Raw genomic sequence first — 19,850 nt, 5'->3', positions numbered from 1 at the left:
TTTGCTGAATATGGCTAACCAGAATGACATACATTTGGTGACCCTGAGCTTAAAAAAAAAAAATAAACACAGTTTTGCTGCTCTCACAAAATTCCAGAGAAATACTTCTGCTCACCAGCAGGCATATAATGAAAAAAGTACTCCTGAAATCCTAAACCTAAAATTTTCCTGTTAGCCAGCATAAATGTCCTCAATGTAAAATCTGATCCCTTAATAAATTAGAATTTATGTAAACTCGGCAAAATGCTCTTTATAAGCAAGAACTAGTCCTAACAAAAAGCTTCTGTGACTAGGCTTACTTGAATGTCTATTATTTCCTCAATCAGGAGGAAGATCAGTCCAGGAAAGAGCCCCAGGCACCTTCAATGTAAAGTAGAATTCAAGGGAACTGGTAAATTCAAGAAATATTTGCTTTTAAAATTATGTTTTATTTGTGTGTCTCAGCCAGTCCAAGCTTGTTTCAGGATGATTAGCAACAGTATTTTCCAGTGTGTTGGAGCAGACAAGGATTTTGCATTTGCTTTTCAATGCACAGTCTATCTTGTTACAGAAAAGAGATTAACCTCAGAAAAATACAGATACAACTTCTGGGAAAGTTATAGTAGTGCTCTCTTAGGACTTTTGCTTCTTGCATTAGAAAGTGAAGGAAAAGAATTCAGGTATAGAATGCCACTCCTACAGACTAATGGGGACGTGGTTTGGTGGTGGACTTGTCAGTGTTAGGTTAATAGGGGTACTCAGGGATCTCAGAGGTCTTTTCCAACATAAAAAATTATATGATTCTAATTTTGCAATTCCTTGATATAGTCTTTCTCCATAGAAGACATCTCATCAGCAGCACTAGTGGGACTACTTGCTTGGGTAAAGTCTTCTCCAGCTTCTGATAGATGAAGATTCAGATGTACATTTCAATTGCCTTCAAATCTGGCCCTTCAAAAAAAAAAAGAAAAAAAAAAAAGGGACAAAATAACCTAATTATGCACTGACAGTATTTTAACATCAAAAATATACAGGCAGAAATGAGTTTCCTCTGCCTCCACTGCACGTATACAAGAACTTGCTCCATTATAGGCTGGTAAGCAATTGTGTGAACACAAGTAAAAGCCAGGCTGAACCTGAGTGGACAAGCTTCACTGAGTAGAAAATATGTTGCCTGAGAGCTAAGGCTGCACTACATATGTTTACATAGCTTCTGTACAGGTTTATCATGTATAGTTATCTTCAGCCTGTTGGGACCATCACTTTCCCAAGGCTTTCTGAGGAAAGGCGAACTAGAGAGAATGGAGGACTGCACCATCCAAAGGGGAATGTGGTATAAACACTGTAGCAGTCAGTCTGCTCAACTAAGTCACTTAGTGCCTGAGTGTTGCAAAGCCAACTCTCCTCTTTCAGGGTGCCAGGTGGCTCCTGCTCAAGCATTGTGGTGCTTTTGAAGCAGGTTCCCCACTCTGGGAATGGCATGAATGTGAGTGGAGTCTGATCATGTCTGCCCTTTTGTAGTGGTACAAACACCTCCAGAGGCAAAGTCCCAAAGAGCCACTGTCTGGTCCCGAAGAGACACTAGAGTAGCTTTAGGTTTTCTTTACATTGTCTCAGCCACGCAGCACCCTAAAGTGTACACAGCATGACATGCAGTTGGGGATGAGGAGTGGAAAACCAGAATACCAAATTCTGTGTGGTATCCACCAGGCAGATAGAGGATCTGGATAAACTGGCTTCCATGTAATTGCTTCAAATCTATTTCTACATCTGCATTCGCTTCCTTAATATCTTCTCACATCAAGTTCCCATCCTAAAGTTCAAAGTGCTTGATCTGGATGTTAAACAGTCTGGGAAATCATGGCAAAAACAATTTGCAAAAGTAATCAGGCAAATGTTTAGAAAATATGTCTCTGCTTATACCCTCCTCTGTTCAAGCAAATTATTTTACTGCCAGACATTTTCAAACAGAAAAGTTAAAGTACAGACTAGTAGTCATCAACAATGTGCAGAATATGAGTTCCAAAACAGAAACATGGATCTAAGTGTAGACCCCAGCCAGTCAGAATGGAAGTGTTCTGTATGACCTATTTCTCCCACCTTACATAATCAAAACAAACTTATCTTTTTGAATACATGACAGTCACAACACACTAATTGCAAGTAATCTGCAGGCCAAGAATTATTCAGGACAATTATAGAGTAGAATTTCTGAAATTCACGCTTGAGAAAGTATTCACTTGTAGATTTTAAACTGGAAAAGTACAGGTGCTAAAAAAGACATAGCGCTGGGAAAAAATCTCTTAGGTTTATACATTAGATTATATTCTCTTTTTAAGAAAGGCAAATAGAAACACTCAATAGAATATACCTTCATTGAGCATTCAAGAAAATTGATTCAAACCCTTGTTCTTCCTCATATAGGCTACAGGCTTGATGCCAGGTACCTTATTTTCCAGGTAAATAACATATATTATAGTGTGGATTCATTTTCATTTTGACAATAAATCCCACACCAGCTAAACCCCTACTGGTAAACTTTTTTTTTTTTTTTTTTGTGGAAAAAGACATTGTTAAAAGTTCCCAGCCAGTTCTAATTGTAAGTTTGTTTCTGGACAGGGAAAAATGAAAGGGAGGAAATATAACCATATTTATTGGGCAAATCACATGCTATATACATCCTTCTGTTGGAAAAAACAGATGTGGAATGACAGGCAGAGATATCCAAAAAATCAGTCTTTGAGTAGGCAGCCGGATATTTATATTATAGTCCTGGCTCTGTCACTGACCGACTCAGGTTTTACTTTCCAGTTCTTTGCCTTTTTGAATACCTTATGTGTCTTGTGCATTTAACTTTTAAAAACTCTGGCATAAAAGCATTGCCTTAAAGTCTGTTTCTGTTCTGTCGAATCCGGGACACCCCATAGTAGCAATATTGACATATTAGCAACATCGGGCTCAGGGGACCTCTCAGCCTAGATATGAGGAGGCAAAAGTAGGAAGAGATGCTGTAGCAGTGGGAATATGAGCTTCTTAGGACAAGTTTTGAAGAGCCAGTTCTAGGAAACCAGGCTGAGCTTCTTTCAGCACAACTGTCAGCCTCTCGTTTTAAGTGCAACCCTCCTATTCATCTCCATTGTTCAGGGAGTCTTCTGTCTCCTTGCAATAATTTAGAGCTTTGACACAAAAAAGATGGGGCTTTTTCTCATCCTCGGGAACTTTTCTAGTTAGGGACTGATACTGTTACTATTTACAACCAAAAGAAATTCTTTGATGTCACAGAGGAATACCAGTATAAGCTAAGGTCAATGAGATAACGTCAGCCTCCAGTGCAAAACATCAAACCTATGAAACACTAGTAGTTGACAAGTCGTTTGTTGGTGGTAATTCTTCTTCCACTTGGCTGTATGGACTTTGGGCATTAAGTCAAATTTGCCTCTCAAAACACTGAGTCTGGGAGATGTGATGTTAATATCAAAAACAGCTGACTCTAGCGCTGTGCCCAAAGCGTTTATCAATGAATGTGTTGCACATATTGCTAAATGCACAATTTATTATCAGTGTTAAAATGACACATGATATCTTTATAAAACTAGAAAGAATTGTTCTGCAGTAATATATTAGGAGCTATGCATATGTTTTATGGAACCTTTTGTGTAAAAAAGGGCTGTTAGATTGTGACACCTAGTTTTATTTCTTCTTCTTTTTTCATTTCATTTTTAGCCATTTAGGAAGATCTTTTTCTAATTTAAGTTACCTTGACTCATGCTTGAATTTGCTAAATTACTTTTCCCAAATGCTCACAAGGAGGGTCTTTTGAATTAATGGATAAAACTAAACTCACTCCCACTCTGCAACTACATTAGTATGTTACATGCAATTATTTATGATTCATCCAAACTAGCTTCCCACAGCCCCATAAATCTTATAGAGTCAGAACATTGTGGCATCATTTCTGCTGATAGTTTTTATTTTTTTGCCAGGCATAATGCTCCTTGAATTGGAGAAAAACTGTTCCTAACTCAGCAAGGAGTTACACTGCAAATTCGGGGAACTGTACCCAGCCTGACAGAAGGAAAGGAGATATTTATTTCTACCAGGATGAAGCACCTACATCCAAAACTGCAGACTTCTAAATTCCTGCTCATTTTTTGCCACACCCTGGAAGCGCCTAAACTCCGGAGGCGCCAGCTTTTCACATTAAAATTCTCCAGACTCCTGAAATTCTGCTGTGGGCATGTCCAGAAATGCCTCTCATGCCACTGCACCCAGTTAACTCACACTCTGGCACCATCAGATCCAATGAACTCAGCTTTCCTGCACCTGCACCCATCTTGCCCAAGGGGTAGAGCCAATGAACATTCCCAAAACACAGAGAGCTGCTCTGCGAAGTGCAGCGGCAGCTGTTGCTGCTCTCCTCTGCTACATTCAAGAGCTCTGTGGTCAGGGCTTTTACCCTAGATGTGGGAAAGCTGGGGTTTACACCCTCCTGTGCCCAAGGAAATCAAAACCCACGCCCTTGCCACAAGGCCGGGGCTGTTCTGGGTGAAAGTGCTCTCCACCCTGCCCTTTGAAGCTCTTCCATCCTACAGGGGCAAACCACAGCTTCACAACAGCTGTGGAGAACATGAGCGAGCATGAACCTTCGAGGGGTTATGGCCCTCGTGGGAGGAGGCACAGGAGGTTTCGATGCCCTTTCCTTCCCCTAAGGAGTTTCTGGGTATTGTGTCCTCGGTCAAATGTATAACTGGTCCTTTTGGAGCACATGTGGGGAGGGGCTTCTCCAGTGTTGCTCTGTGGAATGAGGAGTGTGGCAGCGATGAGTTTAACCCAGTGCCTGTGTGACCCCTCCTTGCTGGACACTGCCACTGGAGCTTCTGAGCGCCGCTGCCACTCCTCCTGGCTGGCTCCACCAAAGGCCTCATGAAGGCTGAGTTTCCTCAACAACTCCTCTCTCAAGAGAAGCAAAAGAACACCACCACCAAACAATGACCAGCATTCCAGTGCAGCATTTCTAGTTCATACGACATCCATCATGCTCCACATCCCAATTGCCCTGCAGTCCCACACAGTGCCATAGCTGCAGCCACCCCCTGGAGACCACTGGGCACCCCATATCCACCTCCTTTCCCACAGCCCAGGATCTCTGCCCCTTGCAGTTTGCTGAAGCTATTGTTTATTTGACAAATTGCTTGAGGAAAGTCACAAATGGGATTTCTTCTTTCAGGGGTTTTAGAGAACAAGTTGCATATTTCTCTGTAATATGCATCTATCTCTGTGACAACCCTTCCAGCCCAGTTCTACTAGCAACCATTGTTTCCCAGGAAAATTTTCATGAAGTGGTAGCAGCCTCTGGGACCCCAGCTCACAATGAACTTTTTGTTTGGCCTTGACTGATGGAAGTCTCCAGTGACTCTCCAGTTTCTAGCAGTGAAGTCATATGTGACACTCAAGTGCCCTTCAGTTTGTGTCCACTTTCATGGGATAGCTTGTATTCCTTGGCCCACAAAGACAAACCACCACCTTACTTCATAAGCTTGAGTGAGTCCTTTGGCTGCCCAAGCTCATGATTCAAAGGTTAATTCTTGATCTTCAATGTGCTTCTTTGACTTCCTTAGGCACATTTCCAGTGAAAGTAAAACTTGCTACATCAGTCTGCATAGCCATGCAATCCACAGCGCATTTTGCCTCTTTGGTCTCCTGTCAAACAAACCCGACAGGGGGATACAGGCTTGACAAGAGAGATGGGGCCTGATGACTCACAAGTCATCTGCCAGCTGATTTCTGTAGTGAAATATGTGATACATATATATCATTGCCAGCATTCTCTTCAGAAGCTCATTAGGAATGTGCCAAAGTAACAGAAAATTTCATTAAAGCAAGTTGACTGACAGACAGAAACAGGTAGGAAAGTCTTCATACTGTCCCCAGTCAGGGAATTGCAGGGCTAGTGACAGAACTGGGGTTGGTGCTTGAGAGGGCAGGCACAGCACGAACAGGTTTATGAGTGCATCCTGTGCAGTTTACCAGGTGAGGACAAGGGCTGGACCTGGCTGGAGGCAATCATTCCCATCTACCTCAGGAGCTGTTCAGGGTATATTACTAATGCTAGGGATCCATACCCACCCCATAAATAACTATGCAACACAGTTTGTGGAATTCATTTTCATTTGGTCATTTACAAGGGATATGTTCATCTAATTTTAACCCTTTTCACTAGGAAGAAGCTGCAATGTTTTCTCCAGAACTTCAGTATTGTCTGCGTACAAAGTCATACATGTTTTGTTTTTCCTGTTGTTTGCAGAATTCATGGCTTTTTTTTTTTTTGTTATAGAAGCTTACTACACTATAACCATTTCCAAATACTCCCCCTGACAAGGATAAATCAGCCTGTGCTGAGCTCAGGGCTGCTGTGGCCAGGTTGCTGCCAATATCAAAGCCTGTTTAAAATCAGCTGAGGGATCTTAGTGCTGCTCTGCAGATACAGATGTTTCACATTTCATTACCAAAGTTTTATGCTAACCTCCTCTGTGTGACTGAACTGAAACTTTTTCTAAATGCCTAATGCTGCAGAATCAACTATTGTTGAAATAAGACTGTTTTCTGTATATTTTCTCCTGAGCTGGCAGGTGCTGCTGGCATGTACAGTGAATTACTCTTTATTCCTCCTCCACTGATCCTTTGCACTTCTAGAGCATTTCAGTTCAGGCAGGGCTTCTATCAGCTCCAGCAGTCTGAGGCTCCTCTTGCTTTACTCCTAGTGCCCTGAGTAGTTGAGTAACCACTCAGAGCTGAGGACCAGCCCGTTTCTAGATGTCCAGCCCTGCAGAGCACTGTCATTGCAGGACCCAATAAGGGGGATAGGATCGCCTGGAAAAGTCTAGGCCCGTGGTTGGCATGGAAGGTGAAGCTTTTGCAGCTGTGCTCTTTTATACACTACTCAGCTGTGCTTTTGCTATTTTTATGTTCTGAACACCTGCACACCTCAAGTCAGAGGCCCTTGCTGATAATTAGAGATAATAATAAAAGCAGTAAACAGCTTTTTCAGTTGAAAGAGAAATCTCCCCACAAAGAAAGAGCAGAAGAACCCATTGTTTTTAAGAGTTTTTAGTGCCTGGAAAATATTTTCTGGCATTATATTCTGGGCTGCTTAGAAAGCAGCATGGCCAGCAGGTCGAGGGAGGTGATTTTCCCCCTCTGCTCTTACGTGACCCCACCTGGAATACTCCATCCAGTTCTGGGACTTCAAACACTAAAAGGATGTGGACCTACTGGAGCAAGCCCAGAGGAAGGACATGAAGATGATCAGAGGACTGGAACACCTCTCCTATGGAGACAGGTTGAGAGGTTTGGGGGTGTTCAGCCTGGAGAAACGAAGGCTCTGAGGAAGTTTTACTGTGGCCTTTCAATACTTAAGGAGGATTTATAAGAAACATGGAGAGAGACTTTTTACCAAGGCTGTACTTATAGGACAAGAGGTAACACTTTTAAGCAGGAAGAGGGAGGTTTACATTGAACATAAGGAAGAAATTCTTTACTGTGAGGGTGGTGATGCAATGAAACAGGCAGCCCAGAGAAGCAGTGGATGTCCCATCCCTGAAAGTGCTCAAGATCAGGTTGGACAGGATTTTGAGCAACCTGGTCTGGCGAAAGATGTCCCTTCCCATGGCTGGCTGGAACTAGATGATCTTTAAAAGTTCCTTCTGATCCAAACCATTATGTGATTCTATGTTTCTCTTATTCTATGAAGAAAATGAGCTAGGTGCACTGACAGGAAAGTGGTACTTCACAAGGCTTTAACCTAAGTTTGTTGTTATTCTATTTGTTTGACATTTAGTAGCTCTTATAAAACTGACTCACAATCTAGCTTTGGTAGTGACAGATTAAAATCACTGCCTCCTTTCTTCATATAAGATTACAAATCAACTGATTTTTATAACATCCTTCATAACATCACACCTTGGGAAGTGAAATTTGATCATTAAATTTGGAAAAGACCTCTCAGATCATCAAGTCTAGCATCTGGAAGCTTCATGTAGAGCTAACTAGAAGGGCTGCATGAATGTTAGATCATACAGTAATGAGATAACTTGTCCCTTTAATTTTAGGAAACACTATATTTACATGAGAAAGAATACACTAGCAATGGCATATGAAAAAAAAAAAAAACTTCAGCTAAGGAATGATCATTTTGGTTTTCAAAATAATTCCATTTTCATGAAACTTCCATCAGAAATTATTATATTTGGTCCTTTCAACAGAGCTGTTTTGCCTTCAGCACACTTTAGAACGTGTGTTACCTGAAACGGCAGCAGCTACTTTGGAGCAGGAACTTAAGCAAGCAAAAGCCAACAAACCTATTAAGGTGAGATGGCTTAAGTCAGTCTAGAATACAGAGTACCAGCTGTATAAAAGTGCTTTTGGTAAAAGATGAAGCAGCAAATATGTGGCCTTCTTTTACAAACGAATTAATCTGTGATAACTATTAATGGAGGTAGAAGGTTCTTCAGACACAGGTAAAAGTATACAGCAGCTTTAGAGTATGATGGAAGTTTTACACAACAACTTGCCCTAATATGATTGATTTTTTACTTTTTCCAGTACGGCAGACACAGACTTTGATGCATGCTGCACACATAAGCACACAGATGAAGCATTTTGTGTCTACTATCACAAAAGATGTATTTTCAGCAGAAGACAGAATGTGTGGACTGCCCCTGTTCTATCCTGCACGAATTCACAGGTATTTTAAAAGGAAGGTCTATTTAAGTGTTGGCTTTAATCCCTGCTTCTCTCCCAGTGTGCACATAAAGGTTAGCCCCAGGAGAGCACAGTCTGCCAGCTTTGGTCCTGGAGTGAAATCTTTACCCCCGTATATCTTCAGAGGAGAGTCAGATACTTCCTAATGAAATCCAAAACTATTGACATGCTAAGCTTGGACCTGCCTGAAATCAGTATGCTCAGCAGGTAGCTGCTGAAACCTAGTTTTTAGGGAGCACTAATGGCAGAATAAGAGAGCTGCAGGTGGCCATCTCTGTCATTGCTGCTCTCCCAGCCTGGAGAAAGCCAGGAGGTGAAACTCCTTCAAAAAACTGAACAGTTTGCCCTGCAACTATCTTTAAGAAAAAAATGCTCATCACACTGATCTTTTACTTATTGGGTTTTTTTATCTGGGTTGATTTTTTTTGTGTGTGGGAGGAATATCTTGGGGGTTTTTGTTCAAATATACAATCCCAAAGGTAAAAGAATGGACTTAATTTTCCTTCTTGGCCTGAGGGGTTCAAACCCATGACCCTCAGAAGAGCAGCCTGCATATCAGCCTATGAGATAGGAATAAAACTTTCCACCCACCTGCCTCACTGAAAATGAACTGTAGCACAGCAAAAAATTCAGGAGGCACTAACTTGGAGCTGCTTGATCCTGTCAAGACTGGGACAGCTCTGGGCATGTATGGCGAAAGTTTGTGCTCTGCTTTGCTGAAGTACAGCCCCAGGGGCCCAAGAGAGGGTAAAATTAAAAGTGGTGTTTAAAGGGGGAAAGTTCACCCAGGATTTTGCTGCTGGAAGGATTACAACTCCATGTTTTCATGCTTGTTCTGGATGGTGCTTCCACACTTCTCACCCGTAGCACTGGCGCTTGAGCTCTGAGATGTACAACCTTTCACTGTGGTACAGTGTCAGCAGAAAGCATCTGTTAACTCTACTCTTTGCCCCTCTGCCCAGGCTTTGCCTTTGTGATCTCGTACAACCCATCTTTGAGAAAGCATTTCCCCTTTACTATATCTCTTCTACCTTTAGACTATATTATATCTTCATGGTGACAATATAATGTGAATAATAAAGTGAAATTCAGGCTCTTGCTTGTTCTGCTGAGGTCAGTGAAGCTGAATCTATTTGCAGCAGTTGAGAAACAGCACAAATGTATTTGTTTTCCTTCTTTGCTTGAGAAAACTGAACCCTTCATTTTCTGTTGCATGAAAAAGCACCACATAATGATTATTTTGATGGATCATTTCCCATCCACTCTGGGTTGTCCTTTTTTTCTGAGTTTATACTGAAGTCTGGACAAAACCTTTTTAAAATGTTATATTTGTCTATGAACGGCATCCTGACAAAAAGAGGGAAAGAACCACAACTTTTTGTTTAACAAAAAATTTCTCAGGTATGTCTCAGAAAGGAATAGGAAATGGATTCCAGGACCATCAAATTGGTGTGTCTGTGTAAACTTATACAGGACATTTCACCTGGGTTTGATAGCTTTTTATACTACAACAAATCCAAGATGATGAACCTTTTTTTGGATGTCTGTATCCCTTAGAAACAGAGGTGCATGTGTTGAAATAAGTCAGTTTCTAGCTTTGCTTCGTATATCTGAAAGGCTGTATTACTTCTAATGCACATAGTATATTAGAAGCCTAATTTGTCTCTGCCTAGCACAATGATTCAGAAATCTATCCCTGCTCATAAAGTACTTAAGGGTGTGCTTCTGCAAACCTAAACAAATTCTGCCTTAGTTTTCAAGCAAGAGGTCATATTTCCCAGAAAATGATGTGGTAAGATCTCATACCTAGTTTATACTTCTTTAGAACAGCTGTAAACCATGTCACAGTTATATATCAGATCTAGCAACCCAAAGGCCTGAACAGCCTGCCCTATTTACATAGACTGGGTGATAATGCTGACATTTTAATTACTCCTTAAATTTGTCTTAGCAGATATCCTAATGCTCATTATTTTTGCAGTCACTTATGGTTACTGTTTATCCTAGGATTTGAAATCCACCTCCTAAACAGTCTAGGCACACAAAATTTCATTTCTCTACTCCCCTTTCTTTGATCCCCTTTCCTTCATTCTCTGAATACTTAATGTGTTCAGAAGAATGAAATGCCGGAGCATACCAGAAGCTTAACAAGAAGCATTAATAATGTGGAAGCTCCTAAACTCTTTCATTAATAGAACTTTCCTTGTGAAATTCATTTTAATCAGTGTGATGAAAATGTACATATGGGTAACCTGCATTCTCCAAGCATCCCTTTCAATATTTAAGCTAACACAGCATTTGACAAATATGTTTAAACATAGAAATCTACCATTAACTGCCAGAGGCATATAACTCTACAGCACTACAAACACAAACTGCCCTTTACACATTTTCTTCCAGTCATGCCATCTAAAAAAAAGGCCATTAACTGAAGGAGGCATTGCAGAACATCAGGAAAATTAACAAGTCTGAACAATGGAGGAAAAGAAATATTACAACTAGTTTTGCCCATAAAATCAGTCTCTCAGCAGATTTACTTGTATTTTAATTGTTAACAGGAATATTTGGATGAAATAAAAAGTTTCTGAGTTGAACAGGAGTAATTAATAAAGATGATATTGATGTTGAGATCTTCAAGTAAACTCTACCTTGATTTTAACATTGACTAGTTCTACAGGGAGAGTTTGACCACAGCCCTTCTGTGCCCTTCAGAATCATTGAACAGATCAGGGCTGTTAGGTAGAATATCGTTCAGAGAGGAAAGGTAGACAATGTGCCTTATACGATGAGAAAAACCCCTCAATAAAAATAAATTATATGGAACTCGACTGGAATTCTGAATGCACCAAACTTGCGTCAGATGATCCAGGGAGAGCTTTTCGGTTGAAATACTACAGAGCATACAAAGTCTTATGACACATTTTCTCCATTTCTATGTTTATCTGATGGGTCCAGTTCTAAACTTAAAAACATAAACTTTCTCTCAGTTTTATTTTTACATATTTATTATACATTTAAAACTGATCACAGCCTCTTCAACTTCTTGTTCTATAAGGGCTCTTGTCAAATTTCCACATGAACATAGCTCCCCTATTGTGTGCAGGGTAGGATTGTGACATTTGTAAACTATAATCAAATGTGATTTTTTTTTTTAACTTAAAACAATGCACTGTTTTTAAACAGGGCATTTTCATGAAGCTATGAATAACTCTGCCTCACACAGATTTTGAAAGAAAATGTATCATTATCTCCATCAAAGGTCAACCGCAGATTATAACCCTCTTTTTGCTTGTTATGAAGAATGCATTTTCTGTGGGCAATGATAAGATGTAGCAAGAAATGTGTGAGAACAGAATCTCAAGCAGAATACATTGTTTGTGTCCAAGATCTTTCCATTGTTTTGTGATATGCAAGTTGGCCAATACTGAAAAACTACACTTCAAATTTGTTCACTTCTACTCTTTGTCTTTCAAAGGTATCTAGGGGAGCATTATGCATCAATTAAAGCTGTTGGATGCTGATCCTTGGTTTCTGTGACTCCCAAGGCACTCCGAAAACAATCAACAAATGAAGGCTGTTACAAGAAGTACTGATTGAAAAACAGTCCAAGACAAGAAAATCTGAGAGCCGGCCACGTCAATTTGGGGTCTGCAGGACCCAGATACAGAGCAGGATTGCTGAAACACATGTAGGCTTAGAAACCAAATGTGACTGGTAACATTGCTTGAGAAAGAAAACCATCTCTAGGCTGGACACATTCTGCAGAATAGAAGCAAAACCACATGGCAAAAATTTGGAACATGCAGTGATTTTCTCCCATCATAGCAAAGTACAGTGGAAAGCTCCAAGGAACAACCAGGCCAGATTGGAACAGGGTAAGCTGGAGGAGACATTAGCTGAAGTACTCCGTGACCACATTCATTGCAAGTAATAGCTGAGTGCTGCCTCAGACAGCTTAACTCCCACTTCATATTTTGTAACTTCTTCCTGCAGTGCCACAAGACAAAGCAGCCAGTAGCCATGTGGGAGCACATGCAACTGTGGAGTTATGGAACAAGGGAGTGTAGGAACATTTTAGTTGGATCCACAGAAGCAGAGGTCCCCAAACACATGCCCTGTGTTTCAGACCACATAGGAGAGACTCATCTCTAGCTGGGAAGCAGAGGGGAGTGTTAGGGTTCTGCACATTTTCTATTTTATTAGAGCAGTTTGTAAGTTTTCAGAGTTGGGTATACATGTTAAAGAAAAGTTAAAAAAAAATGCAATTTTTTACATATGCACCTACATAATATACAAACCGAATCCTTCAGATTACACTATTTTTCCAATGAATTAGTCTCTCTTCACATATTTTTATACAAGTATAGTGTAAGTCTAATATTCAGACTTTTCTAGCTCTAAAATACATTTAGATTTGTTAAAAAATTAAGAAGAAGAAGAAGAAGAAGAAGAAGAAGAAAGAAGAAGAAGAAGAGAAGAAGAGGAAGAAGAAGAAGAGGAAGATAGATTGGTCTCAATTAGCTGAACCAGTTTATTCTGCTGACTTTTTATAAGGTACCTATTAAGAAGACGAACAAAGAAGTGCACAGTTCTTACACAGGCAGAGCTCACCAGAACAATAGGGGAAAACTCTCAAAAATGAAAAAAAGAAAAAAAAAATCATTTTTCACTGGGTTAGCACCAAAAGCACTATTATGCAGCAACCATTTAGCATTGTAGAAAAAAGCTAGGGTCTTGCTGCAGAACATGGCTTGGCAGAGTCTTCGATTTCCTGGCTTGAAAATAAAGCCTCAGTTTGCCCTCTTTGCTTCCTTTCTCCTGCTTCATTATATCTTGCAACTTCACTACTATTATTTATTGATTGATTGCCCTGTAAGGATCCCAGCATAGTGAGAAAAACACTTCTTAGTATTTAGTTTTTCCGTAGGTGTATGTGGATATTTGGAGAGGGAAGGATGGCACTGTGGAGTGTCTCGACCTACACTGACATTAGTAAAACTGATGGCGCTTCTCCCACCAGGAAGAAATGCATTTGTTAAAAAGGGGGGGGAAAAGGACAACTTATCAGTGGCTGGAGAGAGGCTGAGCCAGTAACAGTGCCATGGTGTGATTGATTTGTCTGTTCTATTGCAGCCTGTGCAATATCAATGAGTTGAGAACATCCACATGAAGGGAGGTAGGTTAAGTAACACTGATTGGATTTCTCCACACTTTTTTTTTCTCTCCCTAAAAAACATCTTCTTTGGAATAAGACACATTTGTCAGATTATATGAAAGGAGCATACATTTTCCTGGTAAAAGTGGATGTTCTTGTGGTTAAAGAATTAGACTGTTAATAAGGGTTTTTTGTTCAGTTCTCAGAGATTTGTCACATCAGGCTACATTCAGCTCTTGCTATCACAGCAGCTTGCATTAACTTCAAGGAGAGTTGTATCTGTTTAAGCCAGGTGTGCTCTTTCTGTTTGGGAATGACAGATAAATCAGTGACTCTCACAGCTGTGTTTATTAAGAAAATGTTTACTCAAATGTCTGAGCATTCTCAGGTGCTGCTGGAACACCTAACATTTTTATTATTTACCATTAAATTATAACCAGCAGTCCAAAAGACCCACCGGGCACCAGACATTTAATTGTTCTGTGTTATTAGAGGTCCATACTTATGATTCATTACAAAAATGCATTAGAAGGGCACTAGGGAGGCATTGCTCCTCTAGCCTTAAAAAGAGAAGGATTTATATATGTTCACGGGTAATGAACAATTTTTGGGACCTACAGGCAACTCAACTCATCTTTCTCTATCCATGCTGACTTAGGCCTGCCTGGCTGTGGATCACCATCATGAGCAGCAACCCAGGTTTTTCAATACATACATTTTCATCAGAGCTTCACTTAAAGAAGATGAATTTGTGCTATTATTACATTTCATCTTAATCTTCTTCAGAGTGCAAAAAAGTCCAGTTCCATCACATTTCCCTTATAGTATTCTTTCCAGCTATAGGGCATTTTTCTGCAGATATGTATGCACGTGAAAGTGAAGGATGTCCAGTCTGAGGGTAATAGTGCCGGTAGAGCCCTGCATCCCACATTTTTGGGTATCAGGATAGCCTGCTACCCCAAGCTATTCCTGAACTGATGTTATGTACCTTTTAGGCTTTCTTCTCTCAATACTTCTGCCAATTTTACAATTGTTTCAGAGAACTGACTCAAGCTCAGTCTGCACCAGGTAATCCATTAGTGGGGGACAAAATAGACCGAAGTTACTCAGTGGTCATTTCGAGATGCTTCTGCTGCCATTCTCCAGCCCTCACTCAAACTGCTTGACTTTGTGGAGAATACAGATTATCATCTGAGGGCAGCTCTGCTAACATTTTCCACTACATGATGCTGCAGAGAAAATTGCAAATCCCATGAAAGAGAAAAGAAAAAACAAGGCCATCCTACCAATCTGTGTTCAAGGTCTTTGATTTGTTTACTCCAGTCTTCAAAGTATTATCTTGCTAGGAAAGTGAAAATTCAATAATATGGACAAGGTCGTGGGAAACATGAGTCTTATTTTGGAGGTACTCACTCAACACAATCATTTAAGTACTACTCTTATTCAGCAAAATGCTTGTGTTTACCTTTTCTTATCATCCTCTTAAGCAAGCAGGCTGGAAAAAACATCCATGCCACAGAAATTTCCACTGAAGTTAGCAGCCATGCATGAGTATTTCTGAACTGAGTTGAACTCAGAAATGGACATTTTTATCCCATAGAAATTTCTCAGAAAGACTTAACAATTAAAATTTCGTATGTATGACTAGCTCCATTCACCTAAAAGAGACTCAGCCATCCTCATATTTCACAGAATAAGAAAACTGACTATATTAACAAGGAATTCTAATTTTCTTAGTCCACTGAGTGCTGAGAGCAACTTCCTGCCTGGAGCAGGTAATATTGTCAGAGCATTACTGAGTTTCTGGCCAAATCCAGGTCATCTTAGAGCTACCAAGCCTTCCCTGAGGTGGCAGGTTTGGCTGATCTCTGATCAACAGCTCTAATGTCACCATAATAATCATGACAGCTGGGCTATACAACCTACTAACACACCCTCTATCCTGGGACAGCAGGAAGGAGGGTTTTGGGAAAGGAGGTCTCATTAACAAATCAGCACACCATACCTTACCTGTAGCCTAGTCTCTAATTAATCACTCCAGATAGAAACTTCATAAAGCACATGTCATGAAGAAATAGTTCAAGAAATAAAATACAAACATGTAAAGCACTTCAAATTAATCCCACAAAAAATACATAGGTCAGTGAACAATGAAACTGATACCAGCCTCTTCTTTACACAGATCCCATTACATCTGTGCAGACTGCTTTCTTAAGAGCACTAAACCCTCTGCAAACATAACTCATTTGGAAAGCAGTTAACCAGTTTATCTACTGCTTAAAACACACTAAACAAAGAGTGACAATGACAGCATTGTATAGTGATTGAAAATGGAGCCTTGTCTACACACTGCAATCGGTTTTCTTTGGCAGCAAGGAGCCTACCTTTCTCAGTCCTTTCCATGCCCACCCGGGGTGGGAGGAGACGTGGATGGCTGCTTGTGTTGCTCTTAGCTCCTCACTGCATATGTCACATTGCCCCTGCAGCTCCACAGACTCCTTCACTCCAGCAAAAAGTCCAGACTGAAAACCTACTGAAAAACAGTGAGTTTTGTGCTTTTGAATAATTTTGCCTTATTTTGAATTTAATTTTTTAACAGCCCTCTCTGAATATAGAACACAACATTAACTGTGTAAATGTGAGAGTCCTTAGTCATTTTTCCCTCATCAAGACTGGTGTCAGTGATGAAGTAACACTCAACATCATTAGACAAAAATCCCAGTATACGCTGGTGAAAATTTGCAGTATCATCCTCCTGCCCCTTGCACAATCCCACTTGCTGCAAGTGTGATGTCATAGCAGCTATCTTGCCACTGCCAGTACTTGCAAAACAGATGCTCATTAAAGGGAGGCTGAAGGACATCACTATAGAAACAATTCATTAGGGAACGCCAGCCTCAGTTAAGGATAACCACTCTGGCCAGAGGCTTATAAACACTTGGAAACCAAAATCACTGATGGAGTAGGTAAATTAATCGACTTTGTTTGTCATTTTCATTACCTTTTCACTCTAGTAGATTCTTATCCTAGTGTAAGCTCAGCAATTTCCAAATATTAAAAAAGTATTTAAAACACTGGAAACACAATACCAGATCCTCCTCCAAGCCAATCTGCCAGTCCAAGAGAATTGGCGCCACACACAACGCAGCATAAAGCAAGTGAAGTTATAAAACGTCCTGCAGCTGCACAAGTTTGAATTAGATCATCATAAATCTAGTGTGTGGCCCCATGAGGCCACCTCACAGTGCTTCCAGCAAACCAGCCATGTTCGAGTGCTTTGACTAGTTTAATTGCTCTGCCCAAGAGGCTTTGTGTAATGCCTCAGACAAGAGCATAACAAACTGATCAAAAGCAGAGTAGCCTTCTATTCCTCATCATGAACTTACATATCAGGGGTGAATTATGTCATTCATAGCACACCAGGAGAGTTCCAGCACATGATAGCATCTCTCCTAACTCCAGATCAAGTACTATGAGGAAATATAGTACTTGAGAAGATATATAAAACTCCAGGCAGCACACAAACACTTGCACATACATAAAACAGTTTGTTATCGTTTGCCTTTAGTTGTTTAGTACAATACTTTGCTCTGAATTCATGTCATCACTCTGCAGCACCCTCATAACAGAGCAGCTCAGCTGGTCCATGAAAAATTCATTCCACAGAAAAATTCAGTTCAGTGATCACATTAATTCACTCCAGCCTAAGATCTCTGTGAAATTGAATTACTTCAGTGGGGCCATTAAGTTTAACCTGGGTCTTTCACAATATCTGTAACCACAATGGTGCCCATTTTACATTTCCATGGTCCTAAGACAGAGGTGGTATTTTTATGCAAAAGGTCTCCTAAACTGGGCTTTGAATTTCATAGCAATAACATGCTTCCCAAAAAATGCCTATTTCCTTTTATAGCAAATATTTTCCAGCAATCTGAAAAAATTCATGCCCGTCTTCTATGATCCATCAATGTGTTTTCTCTCTTATCAGATCAACAGTTCATTTGTTTGCTCCAGTCCTGAATGGAGAGGAAATAAAACCCATAGTAATGCAAAAATACAAAAAAAGTCATCAACAGGGGATATATATGTTTGCAAAAATGTACAAAACCAACTATTACTTTGTAACCATAAACAATATAAGAAAGTTGGTTTTTTTTAAATAGATAGGCTCTTAGAAATGTTTGCATGAGTTTTTTGTATCAGTTGAATTATAAAATTAACTTTCAAAATAAAATATAGTGTATTTTAATCTGTAAGTACTGAGATTTTATTCTTAAGATTTATTGTTGTCATCTAAATATATGCATATTGCTGCAAGAGAGCAGAGCCATAGGAATTCCAAACAAATTATATTTCTGAGTAAAGGGTTCTTTGCTCTAGTTTATATATCTCTAGCTTTTAATGTAAATATACTGCAATAAAAATCATAAGAAAACTTGGCGTTCAAGCTTTCCTTAAGTAGTTGAAAAATTCTTAGCTTGAAATTGTCATTTATCTGCCATTTCTGAAAGGCTATTATATCCATAATGTAAACTACAATGTTAAAAATAAAGTCACTAAACATTTATAACAGAATATGCAATCTCCCTTTACATTAATCATAGCATTCATGAGTGTGTTTTATGCCATAATTCTTTTTAGCTTTGCTTTTATTTATTTCATCTTAATTGTTTCTATTATTTGTTAAAATTACTGCACTGTACTTGTTGTTCTTTTTGATATTTCTTCAGTATTTTGTTGCATGGTTGCTTTAAGACATTTTAAATGCAGGTTCTTCCTTCTAAAAGAGCTTTTGAATGACTCTTCTTAAAAGAAACTCCTAAAATATGCAATTCTAATAAACTTGTACCTTTACAGTCCACAGTTTTCTGCTATTCTGATCATTTAAAGAAATACAAAGAGCAAGCAGCAAGCAAATGTTTTCCTTTAGTGTTTCACCAGCTGGTTTAAAGTGACCACAACTTCCAGGCTCACCCAAGACACTGGCCCCACCAGGGAGGATGCCAGTCAAAAAAGTGTTTTTAAAAACTATATGCTTTTGTTTGGGAGAGAATTGGGATAAGGAGCACCCAACACCTTCCATTAGGCAACTGCCCAATGGCCCAATTGTGACTTCAGCAGTGCCTGACACGGCTGAACTCAGTGGTAGGAAAGTGCTCTTAAAATACTGACAGTCCCAGTTAGAGTGCTATTTGCTCTCTAGCATTTGTTTGACCTTTGTGGAGGCTCTGAACAAACCAAGTCTTCCGCACCTTTTCCTCCCCACCTCTGTAGTCTGTTTTCATTAACTCCTCCACCCCAGACTTCATGTCCAACATTATCCTTCCCATCAAACTCAGAGGTAAATTATTCAGTTACTTTAAGGGCCAAACCTATGTTCTCTGCCCTGGCTTACTAATAACAGCCACATGTTTAATTAGAAGTCTCTTCTTTCCTTGTTCTTTATATACCTGAAAAAAAAATGTTTGCTATTGCTCCAGTTTTCTTTGTAAAGTTGTACTTCTCTTAGCATCTAGCAACATCCACTTTTCCACTAATCCAATGCTTGACATTTTTCAGCCTTTAAAGCATCAGATTTTTGCTGATAAAACCTTTTTTCACTCTCATCTCTAAATCTGCATTTGAATTAAGTTAGGAGCATTTCTCTCTAAGCCTTTTCCAGTGGACTAGTGAATTGACACAGTTCCTGTTCCACCTGATGTAAAGAAATTCCAGCTTACACACACATTGCAGTCCTTGAACTCTTCAGTTCTGCTTACGTCTTTGAGAAATCCACATCTTCACAAAATTGAACTTATTAGGAGTTTCCACACATGAATCAAATTATGAACAATTTTCATGCAGACAGCCACATCACATAAATTGCTACTTGTTTGTCATATTTTTTTAGCCTTAGTCTTTCAATTTTCTGAAAATTTTTCCTGACAGGCCATAAATGAAAAGTGTCCAGTCAGGT

General features: G+C 39.7%; 1 long non-coding RNA gene across 1 annotated transcript in view; it reads left to right on the top strand.

Moving 5' to 3' along the window:
* Positions 1 to 18,731, top strand: part of LOC108448049 — a 39,489-nt gene extending 20,758 nt beyond the window's left edge. Inside the window, exons 2-3 of the long non-coding RNA XR_001863835.1 lie at positions 8,581 to 8,722; positions 12,215 to 18,731. This is a non-coding gene — a long non-coding RNA (uncharacterized LOC108448049). The remainder of the gene's footprint in view (positions 1 to 8,580; positions 8,723 to 12,214) is intronic.
* Positions 18,732 to 19,850: the final 1,119 nt, after the last annotated feature.

The sequence above is a fragment of the Corvus brachyrhynchos genome, unplaced genomic scaffold (genome assembly GCF_000691975.1).
Source record: "Corvus brachyrhynchos isolate BGI_N302 unplaced genomic scaffold, ASM69197v1 scaffold14, whole genome shotgun sequence".
Taxonomy (NCBI): Eukaryota; Metazoa; Chordata; class Aves; order Passeriformes; family Corvidae; genus Corvus; species Corvus brachyrhynchos.
Note: the sequence above shows the minus strand (reverse complement) of the source record. Positions and strands in the feature narration are given on the sequence as shown.